Genomic DNA, 17,352 nt, shown 5'->3' on the forward strand with positions numbered 1-17,352 from the left:
ATGAGACGTCTAACTCTGAAAGCACCCCAGACATGTGAACATCGGAGGGGTCTGGTGATGTCAGAGAGCTCAGCTAAACCATTGGAAATCTCTCTGTCTCTCTCTCTCCTTTACCCAGTTCAGTGTATGGAGCCTAGGGAGCAGGGTAAGTTGCTAGGCAAGCTTCTACCATCGAGCTGCAATCCCTGTTGGCAGGAACATGCTACGATTGAGTGGCATGCATGTCTTCAGAACGGTCACTGTTCTCCAGAAAGGGCAGTTCATTTCCTAAGGCAAATTACGTGCCTTAATTTTTAATCTCATTTCAAATGGACATCATGTCTGAAGCCTGCCACTTTCCCAAGAGCTCTTGGCCATCCCTTGCCGCAGTGGCAGAGTGAAGATCAAGGCTATAAATGAGTCTCCTCATGTAGGTCTGGCTCATGCCCAAATAGTAGGAATGTGCTAGAATGAACAGGACAGAAATTAAATGTTTAAAGATAAGGAGGGAAGATCAACTAAACTGTGCTTTTTTTTCCCTCCCAAAGTGAATCTCTAACATTCAGTTTTCTGTCTCTAGAGATTTAACTGACATTGAAGCAGAAGCCCTGATGTGTTCCATTTGTCTTCCAGGTGGGGATGAGTCATCTGGTCCAGGGATCCAGGGGTGATGAATCAGGGGAAAAGGGCTCTCTCTCTTCAGAAGGAAAATCTTCATTCTAGAACTGCCCATCATAAACTTGTAGCATGAGTAATAAAAACCCAGAGATAGATAATGGGGTTCAACCCCAAAACCAGAAAAGTAAAGTAGTCAAGTCACTAGAGAAGTCTTTCCTTTACCAAGGCTGGGCGACCACAGACTAAAGCCTCTCCTCTCATTCTGTACTTTCTCTAGTGCTGGGATTAAGGGAGTGTGACTCCCTAGTACTGGGATTAAAGGTGTAGGCCAACACCACTTGGATTTATTGCTGTATTGATCTTGTGTAGCCCCGGGTGGCCTTGAACTCACAGAGATCCATCCAACTCTGTCTCTGTCTCTCAAAGCCTGGGTTGAAAGGTGTGTGTCTCCATTTCCTGACCTCTAGTGACTTTAACTTTGCCTCTGGTATTTAGGCAAGATTTATTTATCAAAATCCAAATAATATACCACTACACAAACTCTCCACTAGATGACTTCACTATCAAATACTTGTCACGTTCCCACCCAAGAGGGACTGTCAGAAGTCTTGTGCTAATAGAAGAATTTAGCTTCTTTATGGATGAGAACAAGTTAGTCTTCTGAGCTCCTAAAATCTTCCCAGTTCTAGAAACTCCCACAGTCTGAAGCAGGCTCGGTTCAGTTTTCTGAGCTTGGCTCCTAAATGTAGTCAGGATTGTGAATCTTCTCTTTTTATCTCTAAGCTACTTCAGGAGTTTTCAAAAAGTTTGTTTTTGTTTTTCTAATTCACACATACAGAGAGAAAGAAGTCAACATTTCTTGAAGCCAGTGGGTGGTGAATGTTGGTGAAACTGGGCCACCGAGGAGGGAGCCAGACAAGGAAGGGGCTGAGAAGAAGGCAGAAGAGAAACAGCACCCATGGTCCCAGAGGCCGAACTGAGCAGCTGTTCCCTGCTTCTGCTTGGGAAATGAACCAAGGGCTTCTTGCAATTGTAAGCCTGTTCACTTGGCCTAGCATGTGTCAGGCGTACATAATCCTTCCTTTGTATAACAATGCCAAAACAAAGACTAACAAGAATGAAGGGACTGGAGACAAGCTTTAAGTCCAGCATCATTAATTTTACAGTTAAGACTCTGAGGCTCAGAGCGGGAAGGCACTCTGCCCAAGGGCTTACCAAGTAGAAAGTGAGGATTTGGATCTCAGGTTGCCTGAGATCTATTCCTGCTGGGCTTTGCATATGAAATGTCTCTGGGTGGCTTATGTATGTTGAAATCTTGCTTCCCAGCTGGTGGAACCAATCACTGGGAGATTATTATATCAGGAAGGCTCTAACCTAATTAATGGATAAATCCATTGATGGTGCTCATAATCTGCTGACATTATTGGAAGATGCTAGAAAGGCCTAGTTGGAAGCATAGTTTGCTCAGAATAAGGACTGCGTCCTTCCTCAGGCTCTTTCACGGCCACCTGGCCACTATGAGGTGACTGGCCTTACCTGTCACCATGGTGTTCTCCTGCCCCACAAACCCTAACGCGATGGAGCAAGCCAAGTCAAACAAGGACTGAAATCTCTGAAACTATGAACCGAAGCAAATCTTTCTTCCCTCAAGTTTCCTGTCTTGGGTACTTTGTCATAGACACTGAAAGGCTGGCAGTCACAAAGTTCCCCCTTTTAAAGCCTGTCTTAGTGGACCCACTAGCAAATTGTGCTCCTGTGTCCTCAGCCCAGGGTCTTAGAGGGAAGAGAAACTGCTAAGTTTCTCAGGGATACCAATAGTGGCGGCAGTTCACAAGCCGGGGGGAACGCATTCTTCCCTCTGGTCAGGAGAACCTCAGATTCTAGCGTAAAGTTCAACCTTTGCTGAAACTCCTCTCCAAGATGGTCAGCAAACAGCAAAAGAAATGGTGAGTAAAAAGGTGGGGGAGGAGGAAGGGGAAGGAGGGGAAGGTATGGAGGGAGGGGAAACTGTTCAATAAGAAACAGAACTGACTGTAGCAGAAACCCCCAATCTGAGCATGGCTTGAAGTCTGCTCTGTGCTCTAAGGACACTGGTTACTTGTATGCAGGGATCCCCTTTGCAACCTGTGGAATCGGGGGGGGGGGCAACCCTTGCCAGCCAAGAGCTAAGACAGTGGTTCTCAACCTTCCTAATGCTGTGACCCTTTAATACAGTTCCTCATGTGGTAGGGACTCTGCCAACCAAAAAATTATTTTTGTTGCTACTTCATAACTGCTATTTTGCTACTGTTGTGACTGGCGATGTAAATATCTATGTTTTCTCATGGCCTTAGGCAAGCCTGGTGAAAGGATTGCTCACACCCTAAAGGGGCCGTGACCCACAGGTGGGGAGCCACTGTGCTAATGACATATTTAGACCCTCCTTTTCTGACCCTGGATAAGCCCTTCTCTGGACCCTTATAAAGCGTGCCAGCCATCAGGTTCCAACAACCAGTTGAGTTTGGACTCAGAGAAAATATTGCAACCATGGATTTCCTCCAGGGAACTGTTGGTCAGAAACTCTGCTGAAATGCTTTCCAGCTTTGTATCCAGATGTATGTATTAATTTATTCTCCCCAGCCAGGAGCTGCCTCCAGCTTTGCTTTGCAGAAGTCTGTGTGTGCCTTTGAACTTCAAATCGCTTCCAGATCTTGTGTCTGTGTTCTGAGTGAGTGGGCAGCGGTCATCCCAAAGCGCCCTGGATGCTGCATGAACAAAAAACAGCTACAGAGTCTAAGAAATGGCAATGGCTACTTTCCCTGACTCTTTCCAGCTTACCATCTGGTTCCAAAACACTGCAATGATCTCTACTATTTTGAGACCCTGGTCTCCTCCTCTGGAGCCTGTTTTGTCTGATACTAGTGTGGAGACTCCTGGGCAGGATTCACTGTGCATTCATCTGCGTAGGCTTCAGAGGACGCCCAAGGCGGGTAGATGGGCTTCCCACAAAGAAAGTCCCAGAGTTCCGTGCTCCAGATGTGTGCACACACAGCTCCATGCCTATATGGAGCTGTTAAACTGAAAGCGCGGCTTTGGAAGCCTTCACCACAGATACTGAAGAGGAAACGAGGTCTGAAGGCAGCATTCTGGCTCCGGAAGGCTCTGTGAAAGCCCTAATACTAAAGTCCAGTATTATGTGCTCGTGTGGCGCACGGTGGATTCAAACGGCCTCAGCGCCCCTTGCTCTCTTCACTCAAATCTCATTGAAAAGTCCCCTCCCCATAAACTTTCCCTACCACAGCGACGACCGAGAGCTCTCCCTACTTCCTTCTGACTTTCTGTGTGGTTCTCATTCCCTGCCAGCTGGTGGAATTAGTCAAATAAGTCCACAGAATTACAATTACTTCCCAAATCAACAATTCTTATTTTCCTGTTGCAGTTAGAGACACAAGGTCAGATGACTTCTTGGGACTGCGTACTTTGAATCCATGCTAGAAATGAGATCCTGCCAGCTGTGGGCAGCTGGTGGCTGCTGAGGAAGAGACGGTCACTTTCCCACGGGGATGTGATCCGCAGGTATGTTCCATGACCCAAGTGCAGTGCCTCACATCCATGCATATACAGTCGACACAACTGGAGTTTGTGGGTAATAATAATGATGTTGATGCTGATAGTAATAATAATGATATGATAAAAAAAATCTAGAGGGAGGGAAGTTGGAAGTCCTGGGGGGAGTCAGAAAGAGATAGCGGGGGTAAGATAGGATTAAAATACATTGTATAAATATAGGCAATTTTAAAAGAATTAATAAAAATATTTATTTTTCCAAATGAGAGCCACTAAGAGCATTTGTTGCTTTTGCAGGGGACCTGGTTTGATTCCTAGCACCCACATGCTAAAAATCATTCATGATTTCAGTTCTAGAACATCTGATATCCTCTCCTGACCTTCATGGGAACCAGGCAAACATACAGCGCACATACGTACATGCAGCTAAAACACTCATGAAATAAATAAAAAAATATTAATCGTAGTAAAAAAAATAACAAAATGCAGTACCATCAAATGTGTGGATTTTCTAGTGTCTGACCTGCTTTGTATGTCAGGAATGTGGACAGACAGGGGACGTGACTTCTTCTCCATCTGTAAAGTCTTGTTAATGATCCCGAGGCAGGGGATTTTGAATTTAAATTAGAACCTGAGTTCAATAAAAGCAATATCCTTGGGCCCAAATGCACGCCAGAGTGTTGACTGTGAAGAAACCCAGCCCCGGGAACCCTGAGATGCCCAGCAGCCCCTGCCCCGTTAGTTCATTTCTGTGATTTCTCTCGCTGCTATTTGAGCAACTTCCTGCCACTGCTGACATCCAGCCAGTTGAGGGTTGACTCTTCAAAGTCCTTGCATCTGGGAACGTCGCCCTGCCCCTGAGTGACTCCTCCTCCACGTCCTGGGCCTGATAGCCAGACTGTAACTTTACTACAGTGTGTGGAAATAGCAGACGCTCGCACAACCCTGGGGAGTCATGCCCGGCCTGGACGCCTTACTCAGCTGGGCTCATGTTGCCCAGGGATTGTTCCACCACCCCTCCACCTTTCCACTTCCTATTTCACGCTGTCTGCCACCCCTTCCAGTAACCTCTCCTCTCCAGCTAGAGTTGCTCGCATGCCCTCTCTCCCAGCTACCAAAGATAAACAAGAGACCTTCCAGATGAGTCTCAACCCCTTTGTGCTGTGTGCACAGCACAAGACAGGTTTCCCCCAAGGAAAATCATTTTTGATTTGACAGACTCTGGATTTTGATCTTTCAAATTCCCAGAATTAGAATTTTCCTTTGAAGGCGTAGACTCCAAGCATGGGGGGAAAACATCAAAGAAACAAACTGTCAATTATTCATAGTGTCAGCTATCACGATGTTCTTTGCTTTAATTTTTGTTTTTCTTTTCATGTTTATTTTTGTCGGTGGCATGCGTGTGGAGGTAGAGGACACCTTTCCCATTCTCTTCCCTCTTGTGGACTTCAGGGGAGATTTAACGACGATCGTCAGGCTGGGTGGCAAGTACCTTTAGCCACTGAGCCATCTCACTGACCCACGGTGCTCTGTTTATTTCTCTCACTGGAGGATGCTGCTGATCATCGCCCACAATTTCTCTGAGTTGTCACCTTATTGTAACCGGGGACGTAAGTTATCAATCTGTTTGGATGGCAGAGCTCATATTTCTCTCGGCCTCCAGGAAAAGATGCACACATAAAATCTAATTTCATAAGGATTAAAATAGATACACATATAGACATATAATTACCTCTAATAACACACGCACACAAACACACACACGCACACGGAATTTTGCTAACATTTTTAGTTATTGGAATTGCAGTCATGTATTTATTGGAAATAGGTTTGTTTTCATACTACATATTCTGATTATGGTTTCCCTCCCCCAAATCCTCCCAGATTTGCCTCACTTCCCTACCCACCCACACTCTTCTCTTTCTTTCTCATAATAATACAATTACAGTTTTTTAATGTACCTGTTATAACAACTAAACCGGGTCGCAGTATATTATTTGGATTTTGATAAATCTTGCCTGAAGACCAGAGGCAAAGGTAAAACCACTAGAGGTCAGACAATGATGACACATAATCCCAGGATTTGGGAGACAGAGACGGAGTCAGGTGGATCTGTGAGTTCAAGGCCATCCTGGGCTATACAAGATCAACGCAGAAAGAAATTCAGGTGGTGGTGGCTCACACCTTTATTTCCAGTACTAGGGAGTCACACTCCCTTAATCCCATCACTAGAAGGAATATATAGTAGTAGGAGAGAGAGGCTTAGTTTGCAGTCGCCTGGCCTTAGTAGAGGTGAGACTTCTCTAGTGGCTTGGCTGCCTTGTTTTTCTGGTTTTCTGTTGAAGCCCAATTTCTGTCTCTGGGTTTTTATTATTCATGCTACAAAACCATACAAGGATCTAAAGCCTAATTAATACCCTTCTAAATACCTTACTTTGCTGGTCTCTCAAGGGGAGGCACTCATCCCATGGTATGGTATGCACAAATAACGGGTAGTGGTACTGCTTTTCATCAGGATGTGATCATAGTCCATCTACTAGGGGCCTTCAGTTTTATTTTTCACTAAAGATGCTTCATGAATACTCTCCTATTCCTCCCAGCTGAACTAATGGCTATTAAGGGATTCTAGGGGGTGGTCAGCTATTGTCCTCAGTTGTGTATCAACTATCGAGTTCACCAGGCTCCAGTGGATAGTCCTAAAGCTGCGGTCAAACAGCATCCCCTGTTACAGAGTCATTCTGGCCTGGACCCCTGTATCACAAGGCAGTGGAAGGGTTTGGAATAGGATGAGTATTTCCTAGACTGCAAATACACATTTTTAGAACCCTTTGAAGGTTAAGCTAGTGATGTGGTTTTTTTTTTTCTCTTTTCCTTTTGAGTCAGTATCTTACCATATAGCACACGATGGCCTGGAACTCACCGTGTAACCTAAGGGGTTCTCAAGCTTGCAATTCTCTTGCTGCGGCCTACCAAATGCTGAAATCAACCAAGTCTGGCCCAGAAGTCTACTGTTTCTGATGCGACTGAGTGACCTGTTAATAAAACATATGAATGTTACAAGGTTACACTGAAGCCAGCTACTTACAGTCAGATTATACTAGTTTAAAACTTCCTGTGGTTTTCCCAAGTATCCCTAATTGCATGCCCAAAATTTCTGTCCCCTAAGAGTTATTAAGCCTTTAGGTATACATATATTGGGCAACTTATCCCGACCAACAACTCTCAGCCACTGAGGAAATACACTCACTCTCATGTCAAGGGATCTGTGATCTAAAGGGAAGAAGAGACAAGGGCTGAACAGTTCCCCATAGTTAATGTTTGGATAGAGATTGGCATAGAGCTGAGAGCTGTTCTCAGGAGCCCCTGCAACTGTGCAGCCCTCCCCTCTTCACAGGCACTGAGAATTCTTGGTTCTGAAGTAGACAGCTGAGGGCCCCTTCCACTCATTTCACCTTACCTTGCTTCGACCAATCCCAAGTTCTCTAATTACCGACTCCCGTCTCTCCTCAGTGGCTTTATCAGAACAATTTCACGTCAATGGTTTCCAGGTGCAATGGAGACCGGGGCATGAGGAATTCTGGGCTAGAATATAAACGTGTTTATAGTTCAAATCACTCAGTCCATCTAGTGAGGAAAGCCACGGAAGTCTGCCTTAGGCCTCAAGAAACGTAGCCTTTGCCATTTGCATAAATAAGAGCCCCGCTTAGAGAGGAGAGGCATCCGGGTATGAGATGGATTTCTGAAATCAGGGCTCTGTTAACAAGGTCACTGTGCTGTGCTGTTATGTTAGCAATTATCACAGAGGAAGTTAGTCTGGGATCAGGCCCAGATTTTCCAAAGCTGGATTTGTAACTGCCATGGAAGTGGATTTTCCTGTCGGTGACAGAAGGATTGACGCTTAGCAGCACCTTTTGCGCAACCGCAACAGGCCTGGTTATTCTGGAGTCTCACTGAGGATTCAGGATGATGAGATCGCAGCCAAGCATAGTGGGTGTTCCACTGCTGATGCAGTGAGCTCTAGCTGGAAAGTGGGGCTCCGTCATTTTAACCTGCACCCCTTTGTGTTGTGCTAGGTGACTGAGGTAGCATTTGCAGTTGAGGAAGCGTTCCAGACGACATTAAACATTTAAAATTAAAGATAAAATTCAAGAGTGTAGGCTGGTCATGGAAAGCACCAAATGCTAGCATTCTTCATGTGCTTAAAAGCTATTTTGAGGCCAATTGTGCTTGTTTGTTTCCTATGTGTGTTTCTTTTGTGTGTGTATGCACGCATGTGTGCGCACTTGCCTGTAAAGGTCACAGTTTGTTATCAACTGTTTTACTTCTCCATCCTTCTCTCTCTCTCTCTCTCTCTCTCTCTCTCTCTCTCTCTCTCTCTCTCTCTCTTTGACAACCCCTTTCATTGGACCTGCAGCTCACCAACTGTGTATATTGTCTGGCCAGTGAATCCTTGGGATTTGCATTTTTTTTCTGTCCCCAAGCACTGCACAGCAGTGCACAACAGCTGGACAGCACCTGTCCAGGCTTTTCCATGGATCTAAAGGATACAAACTCAGGTCCTCAGGCTTTCACAGCATTTCCCCAGGTCCCTATTCTCCACCCTGAAGTAACCACTTCTCATTTCCACGCAAGTTATGTCTCTGTGGGAAAGGCTGCGCAGTGGAGTCCTCTCTTCAGCCCCTGTTCTTCGTTGTATTTTTTTCTCTGAATAATTCTGGCCCCGTTTCAGAACTGAAAAATGAAGCAATGGATAGATCCCTTGAATATGGATGATGAGTACACACTGAATATATATCTCCCAACTTGAAACTTAAAAACCCAAATTTTATTCTGCCAAGAGAAAGAGTCTGTTTATTCCAAATAGGACCTCCTAAAACCTGGAACAGATTAAAATGATTAAGAAGTTTAATGTTGTTTATTTTTGAGTCAACAAAGTAAAGTGCTGTTGAAAAACAATTCTATTCCTCAGAATTAGAAAAGAGAGAAACAGAGAGTAATCTAACTGAGTCAGGCTCCAGTGAATATTTTTGCCCCACCCTATGAAAATGCCCTGGACCACAGCAGGCTGTTAATAAAAAAGATGCCATGGTAACATCAATGAGGTAGGCTTTTGATGTTATTCATTGCATTGTAAAAGAAATGCTTGGAGTTGGAGAGATGGCTCAGCAGTTAAGAGCACTGACTGCTCTTCCAGAGGACCAGTGAACTGTTAATCTAATTAATCTTACAATAAAAAAAACTAAAAACAAACTTCAGGGTTAAGAACCTGAAAGAGCACAGCTTCCTACGTCTATCGTTCCTCCATCCAAGATGGCCGAAATCCTCTCTCAGTTCACCTTACTACTCCTGTTTTCTCTCTGTCTACAGTCCTCCAAACCTTTACGGTCAGCTAATGGCTAGCTCTGCCCTCTGACTCCAGGCAAGCTTTGTCAGAACACAATTAAAATGTCACACAACAGACCAGTCTTAATTTCCCAGCACCCACATGGTGGCTCATAACTCCTTCTGGCCCCCATGGGAACTACGTGCAAGCCAAGCACCCATACACATAAAATAAAAATGTAATGAAAACAACAATTAAAAACGAACCACTCAGATACCATTTTGTTTCAAGCTGGATGATAATCTATAAAACCCAGATGTGAGGCACATTTTGGAATAATTTTGACAATGTACAAAAACTGACTATAATTTTTCAAGTCCTTTAAAATATTGTAGAATATAAACAAGTTTATAGACAAATGGCAAGACATAAAATTTAACATGGGAGGTCTGGAGCGGTGGCTCAGTGGTTAAGAGTACTTACTGCTCTTCCAGAGAACCTGGGTTGAGTTCTTTGAACTCTCATTGAACAGCTCACACTGAGCATTATTCTAGGTTTGGGAGACCCAGTGTCCTTTTCTGGCCTCCATAGGTACTCGAACAGACATGGTATACACATACACACACACATACGCATATGTACATATAAAATAAAATAATCAACAAAGAGCAGATGTCATGATCCTAGTATAATAGATATTATTCCCATGTTATTTTAAGCTCACAAAGACTATTAATATTTCTTAAACATAGTGTAGACGTTCTTTGGATGGATGTTGTAAGCAGTAATACAGGCTTCTGTTTGTGACCCTGTTCAAACAGGGTAGGCACTCTGGTGACTGTGTTGGAAGCTTATCCTTAGGAGTATTTGGATAGTAAAGAAACAAGAATAAGGATGAAGCTGGAGCAGAAGCTTGCTTCATTGGTAATGACCTCAGTGACGTCTATGAAGTGGTTGTCTTTGGCCAACTGAATAACTCTAAAGACATCTGAGTGCTGCGACATTGCAGCTCAAATATCTAACCCACTAATCTTTGACCAAAATAACATTTCTTTAAAAAGTCTTCAATGGGCTCTCTGCTCCTCCATGTTCTAGAGACAGCCGCTTCTTTTCGTGCAGTGCCAGCCTCGTTCCAGAGACACGATGGTGAAGGTCGGAGTGAACTGATTTGGCCGCATTGGATGCCTGGTTACCAGGGCTGCCTTCACTTCTGGCAAAGTGGACGTTGTTGCCATCAATGACCCTTTCATCGACCTCAACTACATGGTCTACATGTTCCAGTATGACTCCACCCATGGCAAGTTCAAAGGCACAGTTAAGGCTGAGAATGGGAAGCTTGTCATCAACAGGAAGGCCATCACCATCTTCCAGGAGCGAGATCCCGCCAACATCAAATGGGGGGATGCCGGCGCTGAGTATGTTGTGGAGTCTACCGGTGTCTTCACCACCATGGAGAAGGCTGGGGCCCACTTGAAGGGTGGGGCCAAGAGGGTCATCATCTCCACCCCTTCTGCCGATGCCCCCATGTTTGTGATGGGTGTGAACCATGACAAGTATGACAATTCCCTCAAGATTGTCAGCAAAGCTTCCTGCACCACCAACTGCTTAGCCCCCTTGGCCAAGGTCATCCATGACAACTTTGGCATCGTGGAAGGACTCATGACAACAGTCCATGCCATCATGGCCACCCAGAAGACTGTGGATGGCCACTCTGGGAAGCTGTGGCGAGATGGCCGTGGTGCTGCCCAGAACATCATCCCTGCGTCCACTGGCGCTGCCAAGGCTGTGGGCAAAGTCATCCCAGAGCTGAACGGGAAGCTCACGGGCATGGCCTTCCGCGTTCCTACCCCCAATGTGTCCGTCGTCGATCTGACATGCCACCTGGAGAAAGCTGCCAAGTATGATGACATCAAGAAGGTGGTGAAGCAGGCATCCGAGGGCCCACTAAAGGGCATCCTGGGCTACACTGAGGACCAGGTCGTCTCTTGTGACTTTAACAGTGACTCCCACTCTTCCACCTTCGATGCTGGGGCTGGCATTGCTCTCAATGACAACTTTGTAAAGCTCATTTCCTGGTACGGCAATGAATTCGGCTACAGCAACAGAGTGGTGGACCTCATGGCCTACATGGCCTCCAAGGAGTAAGAAGCCCACCCTGGACCACCCATCCCAGCAAGGACACACACAGCAAGAGAGAGGTCCTCGGCTGCTGAGCAGTCCCTGTCCTAACTATCCCTTGACACTGAGCATCTCCCTCACAGTTTCCATCCCAGACCCCCAGAATAGCAGGAGGGGGCTTAGGGAGCCCTACTCTCTTGAATACCATCAATAAAGTTCATTGCACCCCTCTTAAAAAAAAGTGTTCAATGGATCAAAGGTAGAATAAGAATAATAGATAATTTCTATAAATCCGAATAGCATAGAAATCTAAAATTGTCCTACAGATACTCTACCTCTATTTTCAACTTATTTTTATCTCCTTGCTTTATATCCTCAACATATACATATATATATATATGTATATATATGTATATGCACATCTTTATTTTTAACTCTATTTTACATGTTTTTATAGTTATTAATTTTCCTTTATTTCATCATTAGGAAATGTTTGAAATATATTTTCTTCCATTAATTTTTTCTGTATCTTTAAAATGGTACACATTTTCATCATCTATGTTTGTTTATTTCTGAGTGAACATTATGTTTGTATTATGTACAAGGTATTTTGAATATTTGCTATCAAAATACTTGATACCAACAAATGGCTAATTCTATTTAAAGAATGAACATTATCTCATATAGTTATCAATATCTGCATCTTTTTTAAATTCACTAAATTCTGTGTGAATGATAATCCATCTTGCTCAGACCACTAATGGCTTCCTAATTTTTAAATGTCCAATTTAATGGGTATCCTTATACATTGTCAACTTTGATCTTTAAGTCACCAACCCTGTCACAAACTCATGTTGAGTCTCATAGAATTTTCCTTCCAGGATTCCCTGCCTCTGATTCCTGTTGTTTGCTTAGGAAAAATAAAGTTTACAAAAGAAATAAAATGAAAGAAATAGGTAAAAGGTGAGGTGGAATAGGAACTATGACATCAGGAGAATACAGAGAAGACGCCTATGAATTTGCAGGAAATGAAACTTCTCTCAAGGATTCCACATGGGAGCCCCCCAAATCATTTTAAGTGTTTTATAAACGAGGTTAGTCTATGTTAAGAAGCTGCTATTCCAAGAGTCACAAGATACTCTATATATGTACATTTAATTTTTACAAGAACTTCAGGCACTCATCAGATTTTGTTTTTGTTTTGTTCTTTTGTCAACTTGGCCCAAGCTAGGGTTATTTGGGAAGAGGAACCTCAATTGAGAAAAGGCCTCCATGAGACTGACCTGTAGGTAACTCTGAAGCACATTTTCTTAATTAGTGGTTGATGTGGGAGGGCCCAGTCCATTGTGGGTGGTGCCACATCTGGACTGGTAGTCCTGTATGCTAGACAAAAGCAGACTGAGCAAGCGTAAGAGGCAAGCTAGTAAGCAACACTTCTAAACAGCACTTCTCCACGGTCCCTGCATCATCTCCTGCCCCCAGGTTCCCGCCCTGTTTGAGTTCTACCCTGACCTCCTTTGATATGGACAATGATACGGAAGTATAAGAAAAATAAGCCCTTTCCTCCCCAAGTTACCTATGGTCAAGGTGTTTCATCACAGCAATGGAAACCCTAAACTAAGCACCTCATGACAGGGGTATTCTTTATTGCCTTTTTACAGATGAAGAAACTAAAACTTGAATAGATGAACTTAGGTGACTTCATATCCCAGTACATAAGAAGCCAGCCTTGGAAATCCAGGCATCCTGATTTCAGGGTTATGGGTCTCCAGTAACTGAGGATTAAGTAAAGCAACTACCCCCCAATAATCAGGAATGGCATGGCAGCCTGAGGCTGCTCTGAGGTAGATGATACTCATCCTCCACCTAAATAGGAAAGAGGCTCTGTGGCAAAACCAAAGTAGGCAAAATACTGGAAAGGAGTTTAATTAGAAAAGTAAGAGAACTTGAAGGGGATGCTCAAGAATACTCTGTCATTTGGAGACTCGGCTTTTTAACGTGTCCCTGATGAGGCTCCTTGAGGAGAGAGAGGACTACTCAGCACTAATACAGTTTCATTCACAGCCGTGGAACACATACAGGAGGGCAAAGATGCTGTCAACACCTCACGGAGCAATGTGGAAGATTCCAACACAGGGCAGGTTGCTGTAAACAGACCCTCCGAGCAACACAGAGCTGGACAGTGTCGGGTGAGCTCTCAGATCTGTCTCGGCTGCCCACACATTTGTCTCCCTGGCAAATGCTCCCAACCATTCTCGTGTTAGTCACAGGAAGCTACGCAGGTAATTGAAAAATCACCTGGGTCTTAAGGGCTCCTATGTCTATTTTGTTGTTATCATTTCATCCTACGGCAGAAGAAACTGAGGACCAATGGCACTAAGATGAAACCCGATGACCAATGTGTGCAAACCTATTCCAAGCACATAACATGGTGTGGAAAATCAGGCTTTGTCCTCTCAGGGATCCAAAGCGAGGTCTCGATGGGACCAGACTTCCCCAGTGTCACCTTCCTTTTCTTATAAAGCTGGAGTCACAGCACCTCCCACCCTGCTGTCATTATGACAAAGGTATTAAATGCGTATCTCTTTGTAAACTCTAGAGTGCACTAAAATTCACTTTGCTATTCACAAATAAGCAGAAACTCTTTACTGACAGCCAACTCTATCTTTTTCCATTAAGGTTTTGCAATAAGACCTTTGAGCAATTTTATTTTATCTGGTTCTGAATGTTCCTTTCCTCATGTCTCATCCTTTTCCTTCTTAAAATGTGCCTCTTATTTTAGTTAAGGGCAAATGTAAAACACTTTTAGGTTTACAGAAAAATGAAGAAGACTGTGCAGAACTCCCATGTGCAGCGCAGCCTGCCTAGTCATTTTTTTCTCTTTTTGAGTCTTCCTCCAGGTAAACAGATGTGTGGGGCTTGCCTTCCATCTCAGCACAGAAAAGAAACATTTTAGTCCGTCCCATCCTCCTTCCATCATTGTTATCTTCTGCATCAAAGCAGAACTGCCAAAACTGCCCCACAAGTGGCTTTCCCTTCTCTGAGTCTGTTACGTCCACCACCCACTGAGTCAGGGTTGCCAGAGTCGTCTTGTGATACAGGATCCAATGATAACTTCCCTGTCTTCATCTCATTTTCCTCTCGTCGTCATCTGGTTTCATGCTCTTCCATACCGAAATCTCCTTTCTCCTGCACCTGCACACCACAGTGTCCACTGGCTGCCCTTTAATCTCTTTGGCCACCTAGTTTTCTGCCCCGTCTCTGAAGTTTGGCGTGTCTCTGCGCATGGTTAGCGCTGTTTCCCTTATCTCTATTCCGTCTTTAGGCGATCTCACTTGGTTCTGTAGTTTCTAATTCCCTGATAGCCTGAGCGTCTGCAGTGATATTCCAGTCCACATCTCTACTTCGAGAACATAATCACATCTTCACTTGCTAAGTTCAAACCTCTGCTTCACTGTCTGAGAAATATCTCAAGTTGTAAATAATCAAGCAAGAACTCCTTATCACTTGGTGGCCCCACCTGTTCCTTCCCCAGGCCCCACGTCAGAAATAGCGCTGTAAATAATCATTAAAGATGTCCCAATTTTCAAAAGTGAGACATCTCACATAAATATTCTTCTACATATTTCTCATTTTCCCAGCACTCAATGATCACGTCTCAAAAGCCTTGTGATGCTATGCTTGATAGCTGTTAGCTGGGGGTGGGATGTGAGTGCCACAAGAAAGAAACTTCATTTTCTTGAGGTTTCATTTTGAAGGCCAGGAGCTACTTCCGAGTCTTCAATGCTTAGGTCATCTACTTCTGGCTCCTTAACTGCAATGGAATTTGTTTAACAATAGCACGATATGGAGTTCCCATATTATATTGGACATTGGCATGTGGCCGTCCATGCAGACAGAGCACCAGAGATGGACTACATAGTGGCACTCCAAGGGAGTCCACCTGTGGTTCAGATAAGGGCGTTATGGCCCTCATCTGGTTAAACACTGCAAATCCTTGCTGATAGTGGATAAAGTCTTGATGTGTCTTTATTTGTGCAAGAAAGGTTAGGGAAGTGGTATTAACAGGTTTGGGGGGTTGCCTGAGTATGAAAAGGTAAAAATAGAAGAATCAACCATGACCCCCAGGCTTTGGGTCTAAGCCACTGAGTGAATGCTGGTGTCATTTAGTAGGAAGGTTCATGCTGGAAGAGGACAAAATGTAGGGCTTCATTGCAGTCTGACTTGTTCAGGAATATTTTGAATATTCTAAGGCAGAGATGCCCTTGAGAATTTCAAGAACAATGCTCAACAGGCAGCTAAAGATACAGGTAGGACTGCCAAATTGTTTACTAAAACTGACAATAAATAACAATATATCTGGAGATGGGAAAATTTGTCTTCTGAGATGTGCACCATGGAATTCAATAACCATATAAAAGGCTAAGTATTATACGATTTCGACAAATCTGTGCATTTGTTGTCTCTGATTATAAAAAAAATTTCTTCCTTTGGGAGGAAAGATCCTTCTAAAAACTAAAAGAAACCATAAAATGCCAAGCAAGCCAAAATGACCGGCCCACCCATCCCACCTTCTCTCCTAAGGTCTCTTGCTTTCTCCTTTCAGTGTGAAAACAGACAACCATGTCCCCCAAGGGGAGGAGGTGGCGGCACATAAATAGAGTTAAATCCTAACAACACGGCCCAAAACATTTCCTCTGAACTCATGTGCAATCTCACTTCATCTCCGCTGTGACTGAGGCCTCTGGTAAAGAGTTTACACACCTGGGCTTGATTTAAACATCGTTGAGCAACACGGGCTCTGTCATTAGATCAAACGCAATGCTTTCTTTGGATTTCGTGTCATTTTTGGAGAGGGAGAGGGCTTTCTCTATGTGGAGTGTGCATGTGTGTATGTGTATGTATGTGTGAAAATGGCCAGATGCATGACCTTTGAGATTAAATGGAGTTTTCCAGCTCAGCTCTGCAACTTTCTTTGAGCCTTACTGGTCCCCCCCCCTTTCTTTCAGGAGTGCTGTAACAACTGTCTTCAAGGATCCCTTTGACTCAGACAAGCCTGTGGGAGGTGGTGCTATGGTGGGTGTCTGCCGGTGGACATGCTTTCTCCTTGTGTACCAGAATCCCACTGCCCCTCAGCACACCCCTGTGTCCGAATCTTAGGTCATGTCCTATCAAACCCTCTCTCTGATGATAAACACGCTCAACTGCCGGCAGTTTCACGTGGTTCATTCTGAATCTCCCTTCCTCTTACGTCTTATAGCCTAGGGCAGTGGAGAATTCCTTTCGGTCCACAGGACTGATGGAGGCCCGTGGAGAAGTGGCCCCTTCTAAATGGAAAGGTAAAGCCCATTTGTCTTTCCAGGAATACAAAGAGTTCCTGGGGTAGCCACTCACATAACTGGGAGAATAAAAGGTATTGGCAATGTAGTACACACAGCTAGAAGGACAATTTCCTCAGAAAAAAAAAAGCCTATGTAGGCTCTGGGGTAGTCAGATTTCTCCTCCTTGCCAGCTGATTGAAATCTTTCCTAATGAAGCTAATCTCTTTCGCTGAGCCTTACCTGATCTTTACCTCATTGCTTGACGACCGTCCTGTTTTGTTCGATTTTCATATTACTAAAGGTTCCTTTTCAATCTGACTTCCTAGTAGACCTCAGTGTGCGGTGGTCATTTGATGCACAGACCCTTGAAACAATCACAGTCATTTCAGGAGTGCATGCTGTGTGCCAGAGACGCGAAGCCCTTTGCACACAAGGTCTCATTTCCCC

At 44.2% G+C, this 17,352-nt stretch overlaps 1 pseudogene; it reads left to right on the forward strand.

The window, feature by feature from the left end:
• The first annotated feature begins 10,563 nt into the window (after positions 1–10,563).
• On the forward strand, positions 10,564–11,799 carry LOC142860203 (glyceraldehyde-3-phosphate dehydrogenase pseudogene; annotated as a pseudogene).
• Positions 11,800–17,352: the final 5,553 nt, after the last annotated feature.

Source organism: Microtus pennsylvanicus, chromosome 11, assembly GCF_037038515.1.
Source record: "Microtus pennsylvanicus isolate mMicPen1 chromosome 11, mMicPen1.hap1, whole genome shotgun sequence".
NCBI classification, from domain to species: Eukaryota; Metazoa; Chordata; class Mammalia; order Rodentia; family Cricetidae; genus Microtus; species Microtus pennsylvanicus.